The 19,470-nt window shown below is 40.1% G+C and overlaps 1 protein-coding gene across 2 annotated transcripts in view; it reads left to right on the top strand.

The window, feature by feature from the left end:
• Positions 1–19,470, top strand: part of SLC24A2 (solute carrier family 24 (sodium/potassium/calcium exchanger), member 2) — a 245,873-nt gene that overhangs the window by 11,507 nt on the left and 214,896 nt on the right. The window lies entirely within an intron of this gene.

Here is a 19,470-nt window from a genome sequence, read left to right as displayed (position 1 = left end):
CTGTGACATTGCTACATTGCTATTTGTTAGTGTTGACTATTACACTTTTATTTTTAAAGATTTATTTATTTATGCATACAGAAATGGGGTACAAGTTAGAGGTGCAGGGGTGGTGAGAAGATTCACCAGAGACAGAATGGGGAGCAGGACAGGCCGACTGACAAAGTACATTGCTAAGGGGAGTAGCAAGCAGGTCAGGAGAGGTCTGAGGCGCCATGTAGATCACCTCTGGGGCAGGTGGGGATTGAACTCATGCTGAAGTGGCTTTAGCTTCTTAGTGCTGTGCTTTGACCTGCTGCGCCATCAGGGAAGGCCCCTATTACACTTTTTAACTTCCCATCTCATAGGTAAAATATAGCTTGTCTTACCTTGCATTTTTTGATTAATTGGGAGGTTGAATGTTGTAAAATAAGTTTATTGAGAATTCAGATTTTCTTCTATAGATTACTAGTTTCCTATGTGTCCTTTAGGTCATCATTAAAGTTTACTGTGATGATTTAAAAATTTCTTACAAACACTTACTGAAAATGACCTACTCCCATTTGTCTCTACATTTCCATGCTTAAGTAAGTTCCATAGTTTCTTGCTTGGATTTAAAGGATGAATCATAGTGAAGGAACAAGGAGGCCTTATAGCCAAGAGTTGGGGTATAAGGTTCCTAGGCCTGGGATTGCCTCCTGACCTTGCCACCTGGGAGGAGGGGTTCTGTCTCCTAGGGCCTCTGTTTTCTCTCTGGGAAAACGAGAATTCACCTAAATGACCTAAAAGAGTGCTTTCAGCTTGTCATTTCTATCTTTATAAGTTCTAATTCTTACTATGCTGAGTACTCTATGTCAAAGAAAAGTCTAGGCCCTCCCCGGTGGCGCAGCGGGTTGAAGCACAGCACTAAGAAGCACAGCCACTGCAGCATGGGTTCGATTCCTGCCTGCCCCGGAGGTGATCCACATGGCGTGGCAGACCTCTCCTGACCCGCCCACTGCTCCCCTCAGCAGTGTACTTCGTCAGTCTGCCTGTTCTGCTCCCTACTCTGTCTCTGGTGAATCCTTTCAGCACCCTGCACCACTGTACCCCAGTTCTACATGTATAAATAAATCTTTAAAAAAAAAGTCTAATACATTTATCTAAAACAGAAGGCCAAGTTCGAATCATGCCTGTATTACCTTTTTCCTAAATGAACTTAGATGTAATTAACTAATATATTTTTTAATTGAAGTAGCATGACTTACATTGTGTATGATTTAGAGGAATAGGATCATACTCCTCAGGTTTATGTTACAACACCACACCCACCACCCTGGCACCCATAATTCTCCTCTATAGTCCATTGTGCCCCCTTCTCACTTAAAGCATTCATTGTAGCTTAGCATACTGGGGGAGGTAGCTCTTCCAGACAGAACAACTTTCATGGGACAGTTATCTGAGGCTTTCTTCAGGACTCTAAATAGCCTCAGCTTTTGTAGTATCTGGCAGTGAGAATTCTCCTTGGCAACTGCATGGGTGCCCCTTAACTGCTGGCATTTGCTGGTCTTTCCAAAGTCCAGAGGAGAATAATCTGAAACCGGGCTTGTGTTTATACCAAGTACTTATTACATCAGAACTCTGAAATAGATATCATCTTCTGCAAATCAGTAATCTGAGGGACAAAGACATAAATGATTGCCTAAGGTCCTAAGTGGTAGTAAACTAATTTTGAACTTGACTCTGCCTGACTCTTAAATGCCTAGTTATCTATTATAGATGACAATAGTGCTTTTCACTGGACCTCTGGGAATTAAGACAAAGTAAACCTTCAAATTAGATTCACATCGCATATTAAGTTCTGTTAAGTCAGTGACTTTCAAATAATTTTTGCTGTGACCTCTATTAAGAAACATATATTATGTATCAGCCCAGTACATGTCCACACATACGCACACATACATCTGTATATATTTCCATGTATATAAAAAAGAAGTCTAAATGTGAGACACGTTTCTATCTCTTATATTTTTCAGTTCTATTATAAACACTGGTTTCACAAAACTAGGGAACAGACAAAACCAAACCAAAGCAAACCCTAGAAATCTGCCTGTAGAACTAAAGCCACCACATATACAGCGAGTGGGGAGCAAAGCATGGAGGAGACCCCATGGACTCCATGGCAGAGGGCTTGAGTTGTCTTGGTGATGGGTGTATTGCAGTAACCTATGTCTGAAGAGGTATGATTTTATACCTCTGCATCGTATATAGTGCTATAAACCAAAGTTACCACAATAAAAAAAATGCAGTTAAAGAATATTAGTTTCAGTCCTCTAAAATAATTTTATGACCTAACAAAAGGCTGTGACATGAGCTTTTAAAAATAAATCTTCTAAAGACATCCCATTGCCCTCCACTTCTTCTTAGCAGGGATGCCCTGAAAAGCTATGCCAGATTACTGAACAAATTTATCTGTCTGGTCAAGGGGATGAATAGGAAAAGAAAGCCAGACATCATTCTGTTGAACAATGTGTGCCTTGGTATGGGGCTCTGGCTGCTCAGTAGAAGGATGTCTTAATTCAACAAAGGTGCCCTTTGGGCTAGTGTGAGCTTTGCTTCTTTTCTCCAACTTTTGTTTTTCATAATTGACTTCGCAATTTCATAGCGATGGATCCATATAGATAAATAGGTATGTGTACATCCATGCTAATTTTTGTAGTTGGGACTATCTCATCTACTTTGAGCTAGATGCCTGCATGCAGATACCTGCATGCAAGTGTCTTTGTTGAGCACAATTGCTTGAATGTCCACTGAGTAACTCGACCCTCTGACCTGTGCTAATATCTGCAGAGTCTTCAAACATGAGCATTCACTAAAGCAGGTGTTGCTACCTGACTCTGACCTGGACTGATTACAGGGTGAGGAAGGAGCAGAGGAAAGCTTGATATACTCCCCAAGTCTCCACTCAGCTTTGCTTCCTGATGAATGTGGTGTTGGTGGAAAGCAAGGTGGATGAAAAAGGGAGGTATGAAATCAGAGAGAAGTCAAAACTTGACTAGAAGTCTGAGACTGCATTTCAAGGAGGTTATTTTTCATTTTATAAAGAATTTCATTTGTAAAGGAAATGATGCAGATATAGTCCCCATGTTGGTAAACACTTGGTAGGCTTAGAAAAGGATCAGGGCAACCATAATGCCGTGGTTGGAACTTTAAAGACTGCATCAGACTCCTTCACTGGCAGGAACCTAGCATGGAGCCATGTGGTCCCTTTTCCCCCTCACATTGACTATCTAACTCCTACCAGTGTGCTGTGCTCCAGTGATCTTCTCTGAAAATGAAGGGGTTAGTTAATGTTCAAGCTCCCTACCAGCTCTGATAATTCTGTGCATCTCTGTTAATGAGGAAGAAATCAAGAATATATATCTGAGATTAAGAACTGGCCAATAGAAGAGATGGTCAGGTAATGAAGCTCTGAACTTACCTCCCTGAGAATGCTTTTCCTATTAAAAAACTCCAATGAAGATGGATGAGTCCTTTGGCTAGATCATGAATGCTTCTTTTTCTGTCTGTAGAACCATTTTGGAAAAGACAGCTGAGTTTCTACTGCTTTGTAAGTAACTTTCTCTTTTACTGCTTAATGGACATAGAGCTGGTCAAGCAAGTTATAGGTGAAAACAAGTTTCTTTAGCATCCTAATTCCTCCCACAAACCTGTCATCTTTTGCTTTAATCTTAAGTAGGCTGAGTCGGTTTCATTTTACCTGCCAGACAGAAGTTGAACCACATTCTTTAGCTTAGGCTTGTGGAAGGCACTGAGATTGGTGCATTTCAGGAACTCTTTTCTGAGAGGGAGTTGATGGTTAAGGGTTAATAGACTTATTATTTAACCCTAGGATTGAGTGCGACCCTCCTAGCTCTGTGATCTTGGACAGATTACTTAATCTCTCTGGTCTTGTTTACTTATCTATAATAGGATTTCCCTCTAAGGGAGGCTATGAATTTTTAATGAGATTACATAGAAGAAGTACTTAGTAAAAAACGTAAATGATTGTCTGGGGTCCAAATTTAGTGGTACTAAATGAATTCTGAACAGTGGTCTGACTCAATGTGTATCAGTTCTCTCCGTGCTTCTCCCTGGACAATTGGAAATTTAAACAAAGTAAAACTTCAAATTAGGTTCACATTTTTAAAAAAGATTTATTTAGGTATATAGGACTGGGGTACAGGTGAGAAATGCAGGGGAGGTGAGAGGATTCGCCATAGACAGAGTGGAGAACAGAACAGGCAGATTGATGAACCATGCTGCAGAGGGGAACAGCAGACAGAGCAGGAGAGGTCTGCCTCGCCTTGTGGATCACCTCCTGGCCAGGATCAAACTCACAGTGGCTGCGGATGGTTTGCAGTGCTGCACTTTAATCCGTTGAACCACCAGGGAGGACCCTAGATTCATATTTCATATTTGGTTCTGTTAAGTTGGTGACTTTCAAATGTTCTTTACTATGATCCCTACTAATAAATACACTTTGCATGTTAGTCCATTTCTATTATTTTCATCTATTCCATCTCAACCACTTCTATTATTTCAGGTGTGTGGTTGGCCTCACGCATTGGTTACATTACAGGAACCTGTGACTCTGTTTTCTGAGAAGGAGCTATGATGGTTAGGGATTAACACCATAGAATAATTTTTTAAAACATACCTTTTTAGTGTTATATTTAATTAGTTTTAAAGATTGGAGTACCCCCATCAGGCATTACCACCATAGTGCATACCCCACCATCTCATCCAATGCTAGAATTAACATCATAGACCATTGTGCTTCTTTCCCTCCTTGTTCTTTCCCTTACTTCAACACCTCCCATAATAGAATTACTCAAATCTGGAAGGGACATTGACTCTACCTGTGAAATTTTGGACTCCTTACTTAACCTCTCTGATCTTGTTTGCTTATCTATAATAAGACTTCCTCATAGGGAGGCTGTGGATTTTTTTTTTAAGATTTCCTTATTTATGCATACAGAACTGGGTACAATCCAGAGGTATAGGGGTGGTGAAAGGATTCACCAGAGACAGAGTGGGGAGCAGAACAGGCAGATCGACGAAGTACACTGCTAAGGGGAGCAGTGGGTGGGTCAGGAGAGGTCTGCCGCACCATGTGGATCACCTGCAGGGCAGGTGGGGATCGAACTCATGCTGAAGTGGCTTTAGCTTCTTAGTGCTGTGCTTTAACCCGCTGCTCCACCAGGAAGGGCCAGGCTGAGGATTTTTTTTTTTAAAGATTTATTTATTTATTCATACAGAACTGGGGTACAGGCCAGAGGCTCAGGGACGGTGAGAGGCTTCACCAGAGACAGAGTGGGGAGCAGAACAGGCAGATTGACGAAGTACACTGCTGAGGGGAGCAGCGGGCGGGTCAGGAGAGGTCTGGCTCGCCATGTGGTCTCCTCCGGGGCAGGCGGCAGGCGGGAATCGAACTCATGCGGAAGTGGCTTCAGATTCTCAGTGCTGTGCTTTAACCCGCTGCGCCACCAGGGAGGGCCCAGGCTGAGGATTTTTAATGAGATTATAAAGCAAAAGTGCTTAGCGGATCTCCCACTACCTAAGGTACTTGTGGCTTTTCCTCTGAATCCGTTCTCTGTGCCTCTAACCTGCTCTTGCAAAGTCCTGTGTCTCCCCTGAGTGTGTTTTCCTCAGGATGACATTTAATTTCCCAGACCCTCTTCTCTGTGCCTCCCTTGCACCTTTACAGAAGTGCAGCTCCCTAGGTAGTTTCTAAGTACTCAATCCTCAGAGTTCAAACTTGAATCTGCTTTCCCTTTGTTCTTGCAGAAGATTAAGGGAGAAGCAGTTTTCCCTAGCTATGAAACTGAACCGTACTCAACCATGAAATTCACTTGAACCCTCCTATCATCACGCTATAAATTCATCTACTTACATACATCATCAGAATTTCTTCATAGCTGGTCACATATCCATCCAGCCATGACTATATCTTATGTTGGTTTGCCAGCATCTGTGTTTTCTGCTTTGGACAGGCTACTTACCTTACAAACCAATTTCGTCTGCAGTTTTTGGCTCTTGACTTATTGTCATGGGTGAAAGGGCAAAAGGCACTTAATGTCCTTTGAGAAAATGATAAAAGGTGGTGATAAGTGTTCATGGTAAAATATCTGGTCTAAGTCAGTCATAAAAGGTAATGTGGCTTATAGATTAAAGTCAAATGGCAAAAAAAAAAAAAAAACCACATTTCTGAGTTAAAAATAATAGTGGCCATCAAAAATTCGTGAGCCCCTCCGGGCAAGTATGAATGTCACTGCAAGTATGCACCTGCCAAATCTAAAAGCCAAATCACTCCAACTGTGGCCCCAAAATAGTTCTCCTTGCCTTCAACAATTAGTGTTTTATTTTTCTGAGATATAACGCGCTCACCATATAATTCAGTGGTTTTTAGTATACTCAGAGTTGTAAAACCATTAACACTAGGTAATTTTAGAACATATTTATCACCCTAAAAAGGAAACCAAAAAAGAACGCCTTTCCTGTCTCCCCCCAGGCTCTGGGAGACACTAATCTACTTTTAGTTACTATAAAGTTGCTGATTCTGGACATTCATATAAATGGCATCATATAACATGTGGCCTTTTGTGTCTGAATTTTTTCACTTAATGTTGTCAAGGTCCATTCATGCACCACCTTTTTATGGGCTAATGTTTCATTTCATGAATATGCCACATTTTTTTATACATTTATCAGTTTATGGACATTTGGATTACTTCCAACTTATGGCCATTATGAGTAATGCTGATGTGAATATTCGCTTACAAGATTTTGCATGCATGTTTGGTTTCAGCTCTCCTTGATGTATACTTAGGAGTGGAATTACTGGGTCATAAGCTTACCCAGTGCTTAACATTCTAAGGAACAGCAAACTATTTTCCAAAGTGACTGCACCATTTTTTAGTTATACCCACAGTGTATATGAGGCTTCCAACCTCTCTTTTATCTTTGCCAATTTGCTATATGGCTTTTTTATTATACACTTCCTAGTGGCTAGGAAGTAATATCCCTGTTTTTGATTTCCACATCTATGAAGGACAATGATGTTGTACATCTTTTTTTTTTTTTAAGATTTATTTATTGATGCATACAGAACTGGGGTACAGGCCAGAGATGCAGAGGGTGAGAGGATTCACCAGAGACAGAGTGGGGAGCAGAAAAAGCAGATCACCAAAGTTCACTGCTGAGGGGAGCAGCGGGCAGGTCAGGAGGGGTCTGTTGCGCCATGTGGGTCACCTCCCAGGCAGGCGGGGATTGAACTCATGGGAAGCGGCTTTAGCTTCTTAGTGCTGCGCTTTAACCAGCTGTGCCACCAGGGAGAGCCCGATGTTGTACATCTTTTAATAAGCTTGTTGACTATGTATCTATTTAAATTGTCCTTGGAATCTTAGTGTACTAAGAGCAAATTAATATTCCATCACATTTGCACCTATTGCTCCATGTAGAGAACAGTTTTACACAAAGTAGTTTATTTAAAATTTTTTAACATTTTCTTTGAGTTATTTCAGTCACTTAGATACTCACCAAACACAAACATTAGAAATATAATCTCTATGCCTTTTTATGAGGTTCAAGTTTCTTGCCTTCTTTTTTCTTTTTAAAATCTTAAATGTTTTTAGCTAATTTTTTAATTAATGAAATACAATTTTTTTACATCCTTGTTAATGTTTTGACAGTCGAAGAATTTTCCCCTTAGGCATGTGCTCATCATAGCTCTCCTACCACCAAAGTAGCCATAGTTCTCTGCCATAATGTCATGCTATCCCCTGCCCCACCTCCCCTCTTCTCATCCCTTCCTCCTTTTCCCCCTTCTTCTTTCCCTTCTTTTTTTTTTAAAGATTTATTTATTTATGCATCCAGAACTGGGATATGGGGCAGAGATGCAGGTGCAGTGAGAGAATTCACCAGAGACAGAGTGGGGAGCAGAACAGGCAGATAAATGAAGCACACTGCTGATGGGAGGAGCTGGCAGGCCAGGAGAGGTCTGCTCGCCATGTGGGATCACCTCCAGGGCGGGGAATTGAACTCCTGCGGAAGTGGCTTTAGCTTCATAGTGCTGTTCTTTAACCCACTGCACCACCAGGGAAGGACCTCCTCTCCCCTCTTGAATGCCTCAGAGCTATGGTCAGTTTTCAAGGGTTAGTTTTGTCTCTGATCCTTTGTTTAGTTTCTCTGTGTTCCACATAAAAGAGACACCATCTAGTATTTATCTTTCTCCTTCTGCTATAAAGGGCATGAGTTTATCTTTTTTGATTACTGAGTGGTATTCCATTGTATATATACTACATCTTTTTGTCCACTCACTTGTTTTGGGGCATTTTGGAGGTTTCCATATCTTGCTGCAATAAACATAGAAGTGCAGTTTCCCTTCAAATTAGTATTTTTGTGTTCCTTGGGTAGATACTTAGGAGTGGGTCATATGGCAGTTCCATTTTTAGACCACAGTGCTTTCCATAGGGGCTGAACCAGTCTCCCACTAACAGTGTAAGAGGGCTCCTTTTTTCCCACACCTTTGCCAGCATTTTTTTAAAATATGAGCCTTTTTTACAGATGTGATGTGGTATCTCCTTATCCTTTTGATTTGCTTTTTATTTGTATATCTTCTTCAGAGAAATCTCTTTTCAGTCCTTTGTCCACTGAAGGGGAAAAAAATGTCTGCACACCTTAGAATTGATAAGGGGCTAATATCAATGATCTACAAAGAGCTTATACAACTCAATAAAAACAAACAACCCAGTCAAAAAAAATGGGCAGAAAAAAGCTAAAAAGACACTTTTTGAAAGAAGAAACAAATGGTCTTCAGGTATATGAAAAAATGTTCAACATCACTTATAATCAGGAAAATGCACATCAAAACCACAATGAGATACCATCTCACACACCAGTGAGAATGACCTATATTTAAAAAACTGACAGCAACAAATACTGGCAAGGACATGTAGAACAGGAACACATTGACACTGCTGGACAGAGAGCAAGCTGATCCAACCACTGGACAAAGCTGCTCAAAATACTAAAAATGTAGCTATCATGTGATCCAACAATTCCTCTCCTATAGTTCTACCAAAAGAACACAAAAACACTCAAAAGGAAACTTGCACACTTATGTTTATTGCAGCACTATTTGTAGTAGCTAAGATATGGAAACAACTTAAATGCCCCAAAACAGACAAGTGGACCAAGAAGATGTGGCATGTATCCACAGTGAAATACAACTCAGTAGTCAGAAAAGATAAACTCATGTCATTTGCAGCAGAACAGATGAAGCTAGCAGGGATTGTGCTAAGTGAAGTAAGTAAGAAGGAAAAAGAAAACTATCATTGGTTTTACTTGTAAGTGGGATACAGGGAATTTATAAAGGAGGGTCAGGAGAAAAGACAAAACTCACAGGCAAAACATAGATCCAACAGGAGACAGAGTAAGAGAGTTCAAAATCGAGGGACGTGCACAAAGGTGCACGTGATGGCAATGGTGATGATTCGTGGGTGATGTGGTGGTCGAAGAATTATGGGGACTACACCTGAAGGGAGTAATCAAATATATGGAAATAAACATAAATCTACAAAGTTTTAAAAAATAAACAAAAGGAGCATGAAAGAGTGAGGTTCTTTGATGAAGTAATTTTGACGGATGGATTAAAAAATCAAAATTGCACCAATGTATACATTTTTACTTAAACAATGTATAAACAGTTCTAGTTGTGCTTGTATTTTTTCCCCTAGGAATTGCCATTTTGAATAATAAAAACTTTAAATAAGTATTGTAACATTTCATGGAAGAGAGAAAACTGTTTAGGTTAAAAAAAAAAGCAGACTGTATTGTATTTCATGTGGCATTTGTAGCCCATGTTTTAAGAGGATGCTTGTATTTAAGATACTCTGCAGGGGTGGGGGAAGGAAGGGATCAAAATGAGGTAGAAAAAGCACAAAAGATGGGGCATGGGTGAATTGCCAGTGGAAATTTTATGGGCTCCTTGTATCAACTCTAAAGCTGTGTCTTCTCTTGCAGTAGTGTTGATAAAAAGTCAGTCCCCTTAAAACTAGAGGAAGATTCAAGGTTGTCTGGACTTCCTGGTTATGAAGAACCTGGGAACATGAAACCATGTGACAGGAGCCTGGGATATTTGTTACCTGCTTGCTGCATCTCTCTTCTTGCTCTTAATTTCTCTGAATTATCTAAGATAGTTTCTTGTCATCTCTTCTCCTTCTCTACATCTTGCCCTGAAGACCTATCAGGAAAGCAGTTGGGCTGTAGGCCTTCATTTCCTGGTGCAAATTTTGCCCATTTTGTTTCTAGTCCCTGGCACTTAGTTGTATATATTTTTATTATGAACTGATCCTGTCCATCCACCCTTATCTTCCAATGCAACTTACTCCTCCAGGTCCTAGGAACCTATGCAACCATCTTGAACATGGATCTATGGACTGTAAGTAATAACAATCCCAGTAATGATCTACTCTGTCATTGTCTGGCGTAAACAGTAATTGCACAAAGCTGATTAATGAGCACACTCTGAGGGTAAAGAGAACTTAACCACATTATCTTGCTTTGTACACAAATGCAAAATTGGTTCAAAGCTCCAGTGGTTTCCAAGGGGCTCAGGGAACATCCTCTTTCTCTCCAAAGCTTGCTTTAGCTGCACAGTAACGGGTGGCATAATAGACGGAGTTTTGTGGCCTTGAACAAGAGGCTGATTTATTTAAATAGATTCAGATGTGCCAGGCTGCTCTTTTGATGCTTACTCTGAAGGGCCATTACAAATCTGCTGTTTTCTGCTGCCTTTTATTTTAAGTCCAATTAAGTAGATAGCCACAAATAGCTCTGACCTTGAAAGTCTAAGTGAAGGTGAGATGTGAGAATAGGTTTAGGAAACATATGTTTGGCATGTTAATGCTCTGCAAGTCATGGACACTTAAGGAAAATAAATAGAACAGGATAAAATCATGTTGTGCTTTAGGAGGAAGAATTTAATGCCCTGGGAAATAGCACCACATGCTTCACTGGTGGATGATCATAAACTGTGCTAAAAATTAATCCTACTCTGTCTCACTTCACTGTGACTCTGAGACAAGCTCCAAATGAGTGGTATTGCCTGTGACGTTCAGTGCATAATCACCATGGATGGGCATCTTTTTTGGGTGCCGCTACTGAGCAATGCTTCCTTCCTCTTGGCAGCCCCACTAGGTGCTTTTTGTTATTTATTTTTGGTACAGCCATGCTTAGAGTACTATACCAACATTTCAGTTCAGTTTCTTGCAAATATGGAGCATTAGCTAAAGAATTGAATAGCTTGTTCCAGTAAATGAATAGCTTATTTTAAAAGTATTTTTGCATATGGAGCCTCTTAGTACAATTCTTAAAGTCTTAACATGAGGTTAAAGAGGTTTAAAGCATTTTTTTCCAAGCATCTTTTAAAGATACTGAATATTTTGTTATGTGCTGAACTGCTCTCCTTTCTTTTTAACCGTAACTTAACCAGATTGGGGGTTTGGCAGCGGGATGCTTGTCTCAAAGTCTTACTGATTCACTGAATTCCCATTGTTAAGTTTTCATTTCTGTATCTATTTAAAAATATTTTTATGTTCCCAGTACTTCATTAAATGCTCCAACACTTCCTAAGATATGTACGTTTTTATCTGTCCCCAGTGTTCTACATCAAGAAGCAGATGGCTTTTACTTTGTCTTGTGGGAGAGTGTGATAATTAATGAGGTGATGGGAATGGATCACTATCTGAGCCCACATTTCAATGAAATTGCAGACATGAAGACAGTGACAAGTGCAAAATGAGAATATTAGAAAACACAGTTTCAGTGTACAGTTCAAATAACTGTTTGAAATAAACAGAAAGAAAATAATCGTTTCTTAAGAGAAACGACTGCTCTAATATGAACAGCCTAAAAAATGTTCATGCAATCTAGAGTGATTGATAAAGCACTTTCTGGCAATCTATATTTGTGTATGATTGCAATCTCATAAACTTTCATTTGTCTGGATGTCCATAACCAGATGTCCAGAGCAGAACCAAGATCCAAAGCCAAGAGGTCTTATGGGCAGCCAAGTAAATGACAGAAGATCAAGGCTCTAAATTTCAGGCACTTAATTATGCAATGACTTCTTGAAACTCTTTGTAAGAATCTATTTACTTTTATGACATACAATATTCAAATATAAAAAAACAGCTTTTATATTTTATACTAGAAACAGTTTTCTAGTCTGTAAAGAAACCACAGGCAGCCAATCTGGTCTATACTGGGCAGGGACGAGGTAGAGTTCTGAGTCGGGTAGAAGCCACAGACAGCCAATCTGGTCTATTCTGGGCAGGGATGAGGTAGAGTTCTGAGTTGGGGTAGACCGCTGTGTGTACACAGGTAGCCAGGCTGTACTGGCCTATCCAGTGTCCTTAAGCAGATTTTTAAAAGGCTGTATGCTCTGAGCAGACCAGTTAAAAAAAAAAATCATGCACATCCCAAAAGGTAAAGGATGTGATTAAACAGAGGGCATCCCTAGACAAAGAGAAATGTCCTCTAATGGGCAGCTGCGGTATCCACCAGCAACCCCGTGCATGCATACAGCACCAGCTCAGCTCACTGCTCAGCCCTGCACCTCTGGCCAATGCACACATACAAGGCATGGTCTGCAGTCCTACAGGTCATATCAGGAGGCTAGCCAGTGGCAGCAAGAACCAAAAGTACTATAAGACTACACAAAAATGTACCTCTCTGGGCTTAGTGTAAGTTCAAAACAGAGTGCTTCCCCTTCTCATAGCACATGTGGGCACGAAATGGTAATTAATGGTAATACCCACAGAAACGTTGAGGGAGTCTGAATCATATTCAGTGCGCCTTGTGCTATGGAACTGGTGAGGCAGGCTGTGGGTGGGAGTGGAGTGACTTACATGCTGGCACAACTGATGCCAGGATCCAAGTGGGTGATGGCGGGGGCCTGACCAAGGTGGTAACCACAGTAATCAATTTCTGGACCTATCTTGAAGATAGTGCTAGAAGTATTTGCTGAAAGATTAGACACAAGATGTGATAGAAAGTGAGCTATCAAAGGTGATATCAAGATTTATGACTTGAGTAACTGAAAGAGTAGAATTGCCATTAATTGAGATGGGGAAGACTTGAGATGGAGCAGGAAGGCTTGAGGGGAAATGGGAGCTCGTTTTTGGATTGAGATCTAAAAGGTTAAGCTAAACACCTAACTGGGCATGTTGAGTTGACAGTTAGAGATGATACTGGAATTCAGACTAGTAACACAAGGTCAGAAATCACAAGATTCTGCATAATCATGGAACTGCATAAAATCTCCTGGGAGTGAGAGGGCAAAGAGAAGAGTTGGAAGGCTTGAGTTCAGAGGCTTACCATGTTGAGATCTGAGGAGAATGAGCAGGAACCTGAGAAGTGGCAGCCCTTGAGGAAAGACAGAAACCTATGAAATAAGGACATTTGGTAAAGGAATCAAAGAAAAGAGGAATCATGTCAGGTGTGACCACCTGAGCACAGAGAATTGGGCATCAGGTTTAGCGATGAAGAAGCTGTTGGTGCTTGACAAGGACAGTTGCGGTGGGTGGGTGGAGTGAGGCAGAGTATAGGATGTGCAAGAAATGAGAGATGGGTAGTCAAGATATTCATAAAAGGGGACCAACAAGTGGGAGTGTAAGCTGGGAGGAAATGTTGGGTCATAGAGTTTTATTTGAAGTGTAAAAAAATATTAGCACATTTGTATGAGAATACAAATGACACAGCAAAGTGGGAAGATTTGGCAGTGAAGACAGTTGGCTATTCAGCTGCTGGTAGTGGGTGAATAGTTGGGGGACTTGTGGAAGTTCTCTTTTTCTTTCTATTTTCTCAGTAAAATAGGAGACAATAGATTTCCAAAATTTGATTGAAAAATGCTGTGGTGAGTAATAAAACTCCTCTGTCAACCACATCACGTTTAGCAAAGTCACATTGTGTGGCTAAGAGCAAATCACAAAAATCTATGCTGTTTGGGATACCAGTAAACATTAACTAGAAAACTAGATTTTTTTTTAAATAACAGGATATAAAGGGATGTATATCAGCAGTTCAGTGGGACTAAAAAGGGTCACTTCCTCCTGTGATGGCTTGTGGTAGAAACCAGAGAAGTCTGTGAAATATAAATATAAGTTCCATTAGGGCAGAAGTTTATTTCATTTACTGATGAATCCCTGGTAACTAGTAGATGCTCAGTAAACAATTACTGAATGAATGTTTGATGCCAAACTAGGATAGTCAGTATATTTTTTCACTTAAAGGGATTGTTATCAATTATTTTAAGTGAGCTGTTTCTATATTGTTAATTTTTCATAACTCAAGTGAGCCTGCCATATGGTTACATTGCTGCCTTTTCCTCCAAACACTTTTTTTTTGGAGAACTAACTGAAGAATATTGCATGTGGCTGTTTTTGTGGGATAATTTCAGAGACTTAATCCACAAATTCACTTTATATTTGAAAATCCAGCAGACTCTCTGTACAGAATAATAATCTGCTCCTTGGTCTAGTCTGGTGTAATCTCATTATTCAATGGTTATGGAGATTATAGAATATGGCATTTTACCCACCATTTTTTGGTGAGTTGGACACCTACACTGAAAAACCAGATATGATTGTGGAATTTCAAAACAAGGCCCTCTGATATTTATGTTATGCCACCTTGCTACCATATGGCAGACATATTAAGAATCAGAAGCTAAAGAGAAGCATTATGTTTTATGTCCTGGGTCTAGATGCCCAGTTATAGTTGTCTTTTTGTTTTATCTTCTTTGTGAACAGTAGGATCACAAAGTAAGCTAGTTCTTTATTTCCCTTTGCTTGGTATAAAATGAGTGCCTTCACATAAATCAATAGACAACATGCTGATTGCTCTGCAATCTTGACACAAAATAGCTATCCAAGCACTTTCTGCATTCTATCCCAGAAACCTCAGAGGAAAGATGCATTGGGATAAGTTACTGAGTTAAGAACAGAAGATTTTACCTTAGTAGAGCAAGAAGATGTGTTTTAGCTCCAGCTTGTCTGATTAGCAGGAATTGTTGACAGCCACTAGTGATAGGTAGGTAGTAAAGTAACTGGGTTTTTTTTTTTTTTGGTTTTGTTTGTTTTTGTTTTTAAGTATTAGGTTGGAGTGTACTTTAAGGGGAATTGCCTTATTAAAAAGTAAGCCAAACCTGATAAGAGTCTCTGCTCCCCTGCAAAATCCAGCCACTGAATGACCTTTAAGATCTACACTACCCAATGGGATTTTCTGGTTTCCAGGGTCAAGAGAAGGAAACCATGATCTCTTGTTTCTTTTTAACAAGGAGAATTTTTTTTTTCCAAATAATGCTATATTCTAACTCTTTGGTTTGTTTGTGTTTTAGTAAAGGCATACTACAAATGATCAGAAGAAGTTTGGGATTACTCTTAAAGGGCTCCCACTTACAAAGCAGAGAGCAGAGCACAGCTTTCTGCCCTGCCTACAGAGTAGTTGTGCTTATTTATTCCCTCTCTCAACACAGAGGATGTTGTGTGCTGGACCTGATGTGCCTTTTTTTTTTTTCACCAACTTTGTTCAGACAGAAGGCATGGCTTCATATCTATTGGCAGGTCATAGGTTTCTTTCATTTTCTATAAACTAGTTCTTCCTATTTGGCATTTAAATCACCCTGCCATAGATTCAGTGGTCTCTGAAATTTCTCTGTTGGTTGTCTAGATTATTGTCAAGATCTTTATTGGCAATGAGTGATTTTTAAAAGACTAGAAAATCTCATTGACTCACTTTGTTGTTACTTTACTTCGGTTCTGAGCTTCATCTATTCCTCAAGCTATCTTTTTATTTACATGGAGTAGATCTGTTTCTGTTTTGCATCTATTTATAACAAAAAAAGCAACTAAATAAAATGTTGGATAAGCATTACTTACACAAGAAGAAGGAAGAAGGAAAATAAAAGAATAACTTTAGAATATTTTCCTTCTTTGCAACTTAATTTATGAATCAGTGGAGGTTTCTACTTATTGCTAATTTTTAACACTTTATATATTTTACTTCCATGTTTAATTTCATCTACAATGCACATTTTCTTTTGCAAGCATACAGTGTACTAAATGCAGAACAGAATTCTTTCTTGGTTCTTGGGGTAAAGATAAATGAGACCCTTGCGTTTAAGAAAATATAATCTGTCATCATTTGACCAGTTGTTTGTTTCATTTGTGAACTGGCAAATTGAATAAATTGACTCAGATTTTTGAGGTAAGCATTTTCATTAATATAAGAGGCTGCAGAAGGAGTCTGGGACATAGAGTCTGATCTCTCATTTTTATACACTGCTGGTGTCTTTGCCATTCTCCTGAAAATCCTCCCTAAACTTGGGTGTTTGCTAGAATAACAGCTTCTCACGCTTTTTCCGAGTAACATGAAGAAACTTAAGTCAAGACTTCTGTCAAAAAGCCTAGGTGATAATAGAATCAGATAAAATCAGTTTTTCTAGTTCCTGAATAATCTCAGTCTAGTATAATCATGAACACCTCCCAAAGGTGAATTATAATAATGTGATTGCTCAAGCAAAGAACCCAGCTGAGCCATCCTCTGCCTAGACTTCTGATCTAATGAATCTCTGAGATAATAAAAGGATGTTGTTTTAAACCTCAAGTTTGTAGTAATTTGTTAGAAAGCACTTGAAAACAATACACCCATGATAACACTGAGCAAAAATTTTTGGAATATCACTTACTGAGCTTTGAATACTTTGAACAAATCACCATAGAATACTTTAGCCCATGATTCTCTTCTTTTTGGAATGCCTACAGAATTGTTTTCTCTCTTTGTTTCTATAGTTTAAAAAACTTCTCTGCAGAAGGACACATCCATTTGTTTCTGGATTCAGGCATCAATTATTTATTAGATATCAACTGTGTATGTGCCTGACCCTCAGTTGGGCATTTAAAGGTAAAATGTGACTATGGTACAATCACTGCACACCAGAGCTCACAGACATGAAAGCTATCATCGCATGCAGTTTAGATGCTCAAGGTTGAAGGGTATAACTGGTCGCACAGGGCATGGGAAGAAGACAGCGTTTTCATTGGTGAATTTGCCATGGGCAGGAACCTGGCTCTCAGCCCAGTAAACTCATAAAGCTGATTGTGATGGTCCATTGCAAAGAGATTGTCGCTCAGGGTGGACTTGTATTACCCAAGCTCATTAGGACTGTCATCTATTAATGCAAATCCAATTGGGGCCCATTAAAATACAATGAGAGCTACATTTCTAAAATTGAATGGAAAGCTCAAATCAGCAAATCAGTGTCTTATTATTTCCCAGTAGGCAAGGACATGGAAAACAAAATTATAATAATCAGGGTGACAATCTATTAATTTACAATGAAGAATTAAACTGTCAAGTTGACTGATCTGGCTGGCACACTGGGCCTGTGTAGATAACAAAATGGGAAGCCAGACGATGGCATCATGATGAACTTTGCTAAAATGCTTGGCAGAGACTCACTGCAGGAGGGATGACCTTACTGAGGAAAGACAAGCCAAGACTTCCTCCACCCTTGTGGTGCCTTGGACAGACCTGACCAGCTCCATCTTATTATGATACTTGCCACTCTTTACACCCACATCTGACCATTTTCCATGCCATATCTCTGTAACAGAGTGCACTGTCACAATTATGTTTCCATAATCAATTACAATCAAGTTCCAGTTCATCCCTTTTTAAAATTACTGTGACTGAAACTTGAGAGATTTCTTTATTCTTTACTCCCCCACTCAGACAGTCCTCTGGGTTTGTATTCATAGAGTGTTAGTTAATACAGTGTGATAGGTGCTATAATGTAAGAATTCAGAGGGTGTATGGCAACTTACAGTAAAAGAAATAGACATTTGTTGAATTTCTACTAGGAATCAAGTATTGTGGCAAGCAAGCATTTTACATGTATAACTCGTGTAATCCATAATAGCCCCATCATGTAGAAACTTCAGATTAAGGAACTTTTCTGGAGTTACAAATCCAGGAAGAGGCAAGACCAGGGTTTAAGCTACGCCACCTGAGCCCAGAGCTTATATTCTTAGCTGTAGTGCTCTCGTCTCCCTTTAGTCTTTTTGTTCAGACAGCTTCTCTGAAGGATAAAGAAGTATATCATTTGGTACTCATTTGCAGAAAATAGAAGCCACTATTTTAAAGAAAGAAGATGTGACTGTAGCAACTGGATGCTTACAAAAATCCCTGGAAGGTCTAGGAGAACAGACTGGGTACTCACGAATGATTCCCAGAACCACACAGTAAGGCTTCTGCTTCAACTAGGAAGGTGGGGAATCAGAGAGCCAGCACAGGAAGGGCTGCATTCTAGAACAAGTGACAACTGAATGGTCCTAGTTACTAAACAGCACATATTAATAACAATAAAAAAAAATCCTCCCATGGTTTCCCAGAGGAATAATGGCAGAAGTATAGCCTCCAGCCTCCACCCTCACTTTCACCTTCCAAGTCTAGTTTGCTTGGTGAACCATAAATAACACCGTGTACTTTATCTGTGGGGGTGGTGGAAAAATAACAATGTTAGATTTCCTGACTGTTCTGACTACTCAGGGAGGTGCACTAGCAGGAAGGAGGAAAGATGTTGAATCCCAATCTCTGTGGAGATTGGAACCCCAACTGCATAAGTTGACTTGTCCAAGGTCCCTCCCACATGAGAGGTAAGCTGGCCAGGCTCTCATTGAATTTGTCACACCCCAAGTTCTGTGTTTATAACCCTCTCTATTATCTAGCTCCTCCTGACTGAGAAAGGAGTGTTTATAGGAATGACTTGATGGAGAACATGGGTCTTGAATGTGTGAATGGGATAGGGCCTGTGGGCGCAACGGCTCCTCTTTCTTATGACAGTATGTCCTCTTTTTTAAAATCTCTAAGTGATCAAGGACATTGGCTTATCTTGATGAATGTTGAGAGTAAGCTTTCTTCCCTCCAGAATGCATTTAAAGTATTCATATTATGGAAAGGAGTGGGAGTGCTGTTTTTCCTTTATTTAGTTTTTTTTAAATTTATTTATTTCTACATACAGAACTGGGGTACAGGCCAGAGGTGCAGGGGTGGTGAGAGGATTCACCAGAGACAGAGCGGGGAGCAGAACAGGCTGACCAACGAAGTACACTGGTGAGGGGAGCAGCGGGCGGGGAGGGGTCTGCCACACCATGTGGGTCACCTCCAGGCCAGGCAGGGATCAAACTCATGCGGAAGTGGCTTTAGCTTCATAGTGCTATGCTTTCACCCGCTACGCCACCAGGGAGGGCCATATTTAGTTTTTTAAGATGTGTCTTTTGGGCCCTCCTTGGTGGCAGAGCGGGTGAAAGCATAGCAGTAAGAAGCTAACGTCATTTTAGCATGAGTTCGATCCCTACCCCAGAGGTGAGCTACATGGCATGGCAGACCTCTCCTGACCCACCAGCT

Source organism: Condylura cristata, unplaced genomic scaffold (assembly GCF_000260355.1).
Source record: "Condylura cristata isolate star-nosed mole 26May11 unplaced genomic scaffold, ConCri1.0 scaffold00006, whole genome shotgun sequence".
In the NCBI taxonomy this organism is placed as follows: Eukaryota; Metazoa; Chordata; class Mammalia; order Eulipotyphla; family Talpidae; genus Condylura; species Condylura cristata.
Note: the sequence above shows the minus strand (reverse complement) of the source record. Positions and strands in the feature narration are given on the sequence as shown.